The sequence below is a fragment of the Entelurus aequoreus genome, linkage group LG08 (genome assembly GCF_033978785.1).
Source record: "Entelurus aequoreus isolate RoL-2023_Sb linkage group LG08, RoL_Eaeq_v1.1, whole genome shotgun sequence".
NCBI classification, from domain to species: Eukaryota; Metazoa; Chordata; class Actinopteri; order Syngnathiformes; family Syngnathidae; genus Entelurus; species Entelurus aequoreus.
Window position 1 is genome coordinate 65,250,314 of NC_084738.1, and position 7,956 is coordinate 65,258,269.

At 36.8% G+C, this 7,956-nt stretch overlaps 1 protein-coding gene across 1 annotated transcript in view; it reads left to right on the plus strand.

Annotated features, from left to right (window-relative positions):
- LOC133656159 (breakpoint cluster region protein-like) overlaps nt 1-7,956 on the plus strand; it is a 590,239-nt gene that overhangs the window by 320,707 nt on the left and 261,576 nt on the right. The gene's annotated exons all lie outside the window — the stretch shown is intronic.

Here is a 7,956-nt window from a genome sequence, read left to right on the forward strand (position 1 = left end):
GCGCTATACAAGTATAACCCATTTATCATTTATCACTTAAAACACCGCAAAAACGCAGCAAAAATATAGATTTAAAATACATTTAACTAACAGTTGTGTTGTACATGCCACTAAAATAATACAAATGTAGTGTATATATCACTAAAATAATACAGATGTACTGTGTATACCACTAAAAAAATACAGACGTAGTGTATACACCACTAAAATAATACAAATGTAGTGTAAATATCACTAAAATAATACAGATGTACTGTGTATACCCCTAAAATAATACAGATGTAGTGTATACACCACTAAAATAATACAAATGTAGTGTAAATATCACTAAAATAATACAGATGTACTGTGTATACCACTAAAATAATACAGATGTAGTGTATACACCACTAAAATAATACAAATGTTGTGTAAATATCACTAAAATAATACAGATGTACTGTGTATACCACTAAAATAATACAAATGTACTGTATACATCACTAAAATAATACAAATGTAGTGTATATATCACTAAAATAATACAGATGTACTGTGTATACCACTAAAATAATACAGATGTAGTGTATACACCACTAAAATAATACAAATGTAGTATATATATATTACTAAAATAATACAGATGTACTGTGTATATACCACTAAAATAATACAGATGCACTGTATACACCACTAAAATAATACAAATGTAGTGTATATATCACTAAAATAATACAGATGTACTGTGTATACCACTAAAATAATACAGATGTAGTGTATATATCACTAAAATAATACAGATGTAATGTGTGTACCACTAAAATAATACAGATGTAGTGTATACACAACTAAAATAATACAAATGTAGTGTATATATCACTAAAATAATGCAGATGTACTGTGTATACCACTAAAATGATACAGATGTAGTGTATACACCACTAAAATAATACAAATCTAGTGTATGTATCACTAAAATAATACAGATGTACTGTGTATACCACTAAAATAATACAAATGTAGTGTATATATCACTAAAATAATATAGATGTACTGTGTATACCACTAAAATACTACAGGTGTAGTGTATACACCACTAAAATAATACAGATGTAGTGTATATATCACTAAAATAATGCAGATGTACTGTGTATACCACTAAAATAATACAGATGTAGTGTATACACCACTAAAATAATACAGATGTACTGTGTATACCACTAAAATAATACAGATGTACTGTATACACCACTAAAATAATACAAATGTAGTGTATATATCACTAAAATAATACAGATGTACTGTGTATACCACTAAAATAATACAGATGTAGTGTATACACAACTAAAATAATACAAATGTAGTGTATATATCACTAAAATAATGCAGATGTACTGTGTATACCACTAAAATGATACAGATGTAGTGTATACACCACTAAAATAATACAAATCTAGTGTATGTATCACTAAAATAATACAGATGTACTGTGTATACCACTAAAATAATACAAATGTAGTGTATATATCACTAAAATAATATAGATGTACTGTGTATACCACTAAAATACTACAGGTGTAGTGTATACACCACTAAAATAATACAGATGTAGTGTATATATCACTAAAATAATGCAGATGTACTGTGTATACCACTAAAATAATACAGATGTAGTGTATACACCACTAAAATAATACAGATGTACTGTGTATACCACTAAAATAATACAGATGTACTGTATACACCACTAAAATAATACAAATGTAGTGTATATATCACTAAAATAATACAGATGTACTGTGTATACCACTAAAATAATACAGATGTAGTGTATACACCACTAAAATAATACAGATGTAGTGTATATATCACTAAAATAATACAGATGTACTATGTATACCACTAAAATAATACAGATGTAGTGTATACACCACTAAAATAATACAAATGTAGTGTATATATCACTAAAATAATACAGATGTACTGTGTATACCACTAAAATAATACAGATAAATAAATAATGATAAATGGGTTATACTTGTATAGCGCTTTTCTACCTTCAAGGTACTCAAAGCGCTTTGACAGTATTTCCACATTCACCCATTCACACACACATTCACACACTGATGGCGGGAGCTGCCATGCAAGGCGCTAACCAGCAGCCATCAGGAGCAAGGGTGAAGTGTCTTGCCCAAGGACACAACGGACGTGACTAGGATGGTAGAAGGTGGGGATTGAACCCCAGTAACCAGCAACCCTTCCGATTGCTGGCACGGCCACTCTACCAACTTCGCCACGCCGTCCCTATGTAGTGTATACACCACTAAAATAATACAGATGTAGTGTATACACCACTAAAATAATACAAATGTACGTGTTGTACGTGTGCGCACGTACAACACTTAAAACCTTCAGTATATCAGTTTGTGGAATTAAATTATTGAATGGATTAAGCAAAGAAATCAAACATTGTACTAATATAATCCACTCCAAGAAACTTTTCAAATTTAAAGTGTTTACAAAGTACAAAGAAGAACCACATTCTGAATTGATTTCATCCATCCATTCATTTCCTAGATCATCTTATTCATCTCACCATATGAAATATAACTTACTTCACTAATTATTATTTATTTGTTTATTTACTTTTTATGTTATTACTTATGGAGTATATTGTGAATACATTGAGAACAGGAAGTGAACAAAGGTTTTAGCGACTGCTATGTAAAGGAAAAGGGGTATTGTTAAATAAGCTCTGCTTCTTCCTACTCCTTTTCCAACATGTTGAATAGAGAAACTGGAAATTGTGATGTATCATGTTGTATGCATGCATGTGTGATGCATCATGTTGTATGCATGCATGTGTGATGCATCATGTTGTATGCATGCATGTGTGATGTATCATGTTGTATGCATGCATGTGTGATGTATCATGTTGTATGCATGCATGTGTGATGTATCATGTTGTATGCATGCATGTGTGATGCATCATGTTGTATGCATGCATGTGTGATGTATCATGTTGTATGCATGCATGTGTGATGCATCATGTATGCATGCATGTGTGATGTATCATGTTGTATGCATGCATGTGTGATGTATCATGTTGTATGCATGCATGTGTGATGCATCATGTTGTATGCATGCATGTGTGATGCATCATGTTGTATGCATGCATGTGTGATGCATCATGTTGTATGCATGCATGTGTGATGCATCATGTTGTATGCATGCATGTGTGATGCATCATGTTGTATGCATGCATGTGTGATGTATCATGTTGTATGCATGCATGTGTGATGCATCATGTTGTATGCATGCATGTGTGATGTATCATGTTGTATGCATGTGTGATGTATCATGTTGTATGCATGCATGTGTGATGCATCATGTTGTATGCATGCATGTGTGATGCATCATGTTGTATGCATGCATGTGTGATGTATCATGTTGTATGCATGCATGTGTGATGCATCATGTTGTATGCATGCATGTGTGATGCATCATGTTGTATGCATACATGTGTGATGCATCATGTTGTATGCATGCATGTGTGATGTATCATGTTGTATGCATGCATGTGTGATGCATCATGTTGTATGCATGCATGTGTGATGTATCATGTTGTATGCATGCATGCATGTGTGATGCATCATGTATGCATGCATGTGTGATGTATCATGTTGTATGCATGCATGTGTGATGTATCATGTTGTATGCATGCATGTGTGATGCATCATGTTGTATGCATGCATGTGTGATGCATCATGTTGTATGCATGCATGTGTGATGTATCATGTTGTATGCATGCATGTGTGATGTATCATGTTGTATGCATGCATGTGTGATGTATCATGTTGTATGCATGCATGTGTGATGTATCATGTTGTATGCATGCATGTGTGATGCATCATGTTGTATGCATGCATGTGTGATGTATCATGTTGTATGCATGCATGTGTTATGTATCATGTTGTATGCATGCATGTGTGATGTATCATGTTGTATGCATGCATGTGTTATGTATCATGTTGTATGCATGCATGTGTGATGCATCATGTTGTATGCATGCATGTGTGATGCATCATGTTGTATGCATGCATGTGTGATGTATCATGTTGTATGCATGCATGTGTGATGCATCATGTTGTATGCATGCATGTGTGATGCATCATGTTGTATGCATGCATGTTCCCAATAAACACCACTCAACTCAATAAATGCTTCACGCCAAAATTACGTAAAATCTGCTGTGTTTCTGCTTGTAAGTGCTCTGTGTGTGTGTTGACTCCCATGCGTCTTGGCTCATATTACCAGCAATGTCATCATGTCCATGAAAAAAAGACTACCCTCATTTTACAAGGGTCATTATAGTACCAGGCCATGTCTACACTAAGTCGTTTAAAGAAGAATTATTTAGCATAAGCCAAGTTTCAGCCACACTAAACCTTATCTGGCTTAGTGTAAACGGGGCTTAGTACTGCAGTATTTTACTAGCATACAGTAAAACTTGAGTGCTAAGCTGTTTTTTGTCAAAGAGAATGTTAAGATAGTGACGTCACTGTTGAAACACGAGGATTGTGACACCACCTAAGAAAATGTTTGCAATCAATCAATCAATCAATCAATGTTTATTTATACAGCCCTAAATCACAAGTGTCTCAAAGGGCTGCACAAGCCACAACGACATCCTCGGTACAGAGCCCACATAAGGGCAAGGAAAAACTCACAACCCCAATGGGACGTCGATGTGATTAACTATGAGAAACCTTGGAGAGGACCACATACAGTATGTGGGTGACCCCCCACCCTCTAGGGGAGACCGGATGGAATGGACGTTGAGTGGGTCTAGCATAATATTGTGAAAGTCAAGTCCATAGTGGATCTAACATAATAGTGAGAATCTAGTCCATAGTGGATCTAACATAATAGTGTGAGAGTCCAGTCTATAGTGGATCTAACATAATAGTGAGAGTCCAGTCCATAGTGGATCTAAAATAATAGTGAAAGTCCAGTCCATAGTGGATCAATCAATCAATCAATGTTTATTTATATAGCCCTAAATCACAAATGTCTCATCTAACATAATAGTGAGAGTCCAGTCCATAGTGGATCTAACATAATGGTGAGAGTCTATTCCATAGTGGATCTAACATAATAGTGAGAGTACAGTCCATAGTGGATCTAACATAATATTGTGAGAGTCCAGTCCATAGTGGATCTAACATAATAGTGAGAGTCCAGTCCATAGTGGATCTAACATAATAGTGAAAGTCCAGTCCATAGTGGATCTAACATAATAGTGTGAGAGTCCAGTCCATAGTGGATCTAACATAATAGTGAGAGTCCAGTCCATAGTGGATCTAACATAATAGTGAGAGAGTCCAGTCCATAGTGGAGCTAACATAATGGTGAGAGTCTATTCCATAGTGGATCTAACATAATAGTGAGAGTCCAGTCCATAGTGGATCTAACATAATAGTGAGAGTCCAGTCCATAGTGGATCTAACATAATAGTGTGAGAGTCCAGTCCATAGTGGATCCAACATTATAGTGAGAGTACAGTCCATAGTGGATCTAACATAATATTGTGAGAGTCCAGTCCATAGTGGATCTAACATAATAGTGAGAGTCCAGTCCATAGTGGATCTAACATAATAGTGAGAGTCCAGTCCATAGTGCATCTAACATAATAGTGAGAGTCCAGTCCATAGTGGATCTAACATAATAGTGAGAGTCCAGTCCATAGTGGATCTAACATAATAGTGAAAGTCCAGTCCATAGTGGATCTAACATAATGGTGAGAGTCTATTCCATAGTGGATCCAACATAATAGTGAGAGTCCAGTCCATAGTGGATCTAACATAATAGTGAGAGTCCAGTCCATAGTGGATTTAACATAATAGTGTGAGAGTCCAGTCCATAGTGGATCCAACATTATAGTGAGAGTACAGTCCATAGTGGATCTAACATAATATTGTGAGAGTCCAGTCCATAGTGGATCTAACATAATAGTGAGAGTCCAGTCCATAGCGGATCTAACATAATAGTGAGAGTCCAGTCCATAGTGCATCTAACATAATAGTGAGAGTCCAGTCCATAGTGGATCTAACATAATAGTGAGAGTCCAGTCCATAGTGGATCTAACATAATAGTGAAAGTCCAGTCCATAGTGGATCTAACATAATGGTGAGAGTCTATTCCATAGTGGATCTAACATAATAGTGAGAGTCCAGTCCATAGTGGGGCCAGCAGGAGACCATCCCGAGTGGAGACGGGTCAGCAGCACAGAGATGTCCCCAACCGATGCACAGGCGAGCGGTCCACCCTGGCTGGGTCCCGACTGGACAGCCAGCACTTCATCCATGGCCACCGGACCTGTGTAACTCCCCCTCCACAAGGGAGAGGGGGGCAGAGGAGAAAAGAAAAGAAACGGCAGATCAACTGGTCTAAAAAGGGGGGTCTATTTAAAGGCTCGAGTATACAAATGAGTTTTAAGATGGGACTTAAATGCTTCTACTGCTGCTTCAATATAAACAAAAGGTAAAATAAAATTAGTCAGAATGATTTCCACCAGTTGAGTAATACTTGCTAACATTTTTATTATTCTGATTTCACCTGGTCTTACATCGGCTACCAGTGATTATTTGTGTTTATAACAATATGTATGTGAATTAATTTGAAAAAACAAAACAAATAATGAGGCAGTTCTTTGAGCTGCAATTTCAAAGGGACAGATCAAGAATAGTTTTCCTTTAAGGCAGTGGTTCTTAACCTGGGTTCGATGGAACCCTAGGGGTTTGGTGAGTCGGGCTCAGGGGTTCGGCGGAGGTCAAGACACACCCGACTCATGGTGTAAATAAAAACTTCTCCCTATCGGTGTATTACGGATACGACAACAGCAGAAGTCAGACTGATTTGCCGGTGTGTAATTTGTTGTGAGTTTATGCACTGTTGGTTTTGTTGTTTGAACAAGGTGATGTTCATGCACGCTTCATTTTGTGCACCAGTAATAAAACATGGTAACACTTTAGTATGGGGAACATATTCACCATTAATTAGTTGCTTATTAACATGCAAATTAGTAACATATTGGCTCTTAACTAGTCATTATTAAAGGCCTACTGAAGTGAATTGTTTTTATTTAAACAGGGATAGCAGATCCATTCTATGTGTCATACTTGATCATTTCGCGATATTGCCATATTTTTGCTGAAAGGATTTAGTAGAGAACAACGACGATAAAGTTCGCAACTTTTGGTCTCTGATTAAAAAAAGCCTTGCCTGTACCGGAAGTAGCGTGACATAGTCAGTTGTTCGCTTCCTCATGTTTTCCTATTGTTTTCAACGCAGCTAGAGCGATTCGGACCGAGAAAGCGACGATTACCCCATTAATTTGAGCGAGGATGAAAGATTTGTGGATGAGGAACGTTAGAGTGACGGACTAGAATGCAGTGCAAAACATATATTTTTTCGCTCTGACCGTAACTTAGTACAAGCTGGCTCATTGGATTCCACACTCTCTCCTTTTTCTATTGTGGATCACGGATTTGTATTTCAAATCACCTCGGATACTATATCCTCTTGAAAATGAGAGTCGAGAACACGAAATGGACATTCACAGTGACTTTTATCTCCACGACAATACATCGGCGAAGCTCTTTAGCTACTGAGCTAACGTGATAGCATCTGGCTCAAATGCAGATAGAAACAAAAGAAATAAATCCCTGACTGGAAGGATAGACAGAAGATCAACAATGCTATTAAACCATGTACATGTAACTACACGGTTAACAATTCTCAGCCTGGCAAAGCTTAACAATGCTGTTGCTAACGACACTGAAGCTAACTTAGCAACCGGACCTCACAGAGCTACGATAAAACATTAGCGCTCCACCTACGCCAGCCAGCCCTCATCTGCTCATCAACACCCGTGCTCACCTGCATTCCAGCGATCGACGGCGCGACGAAGGACTT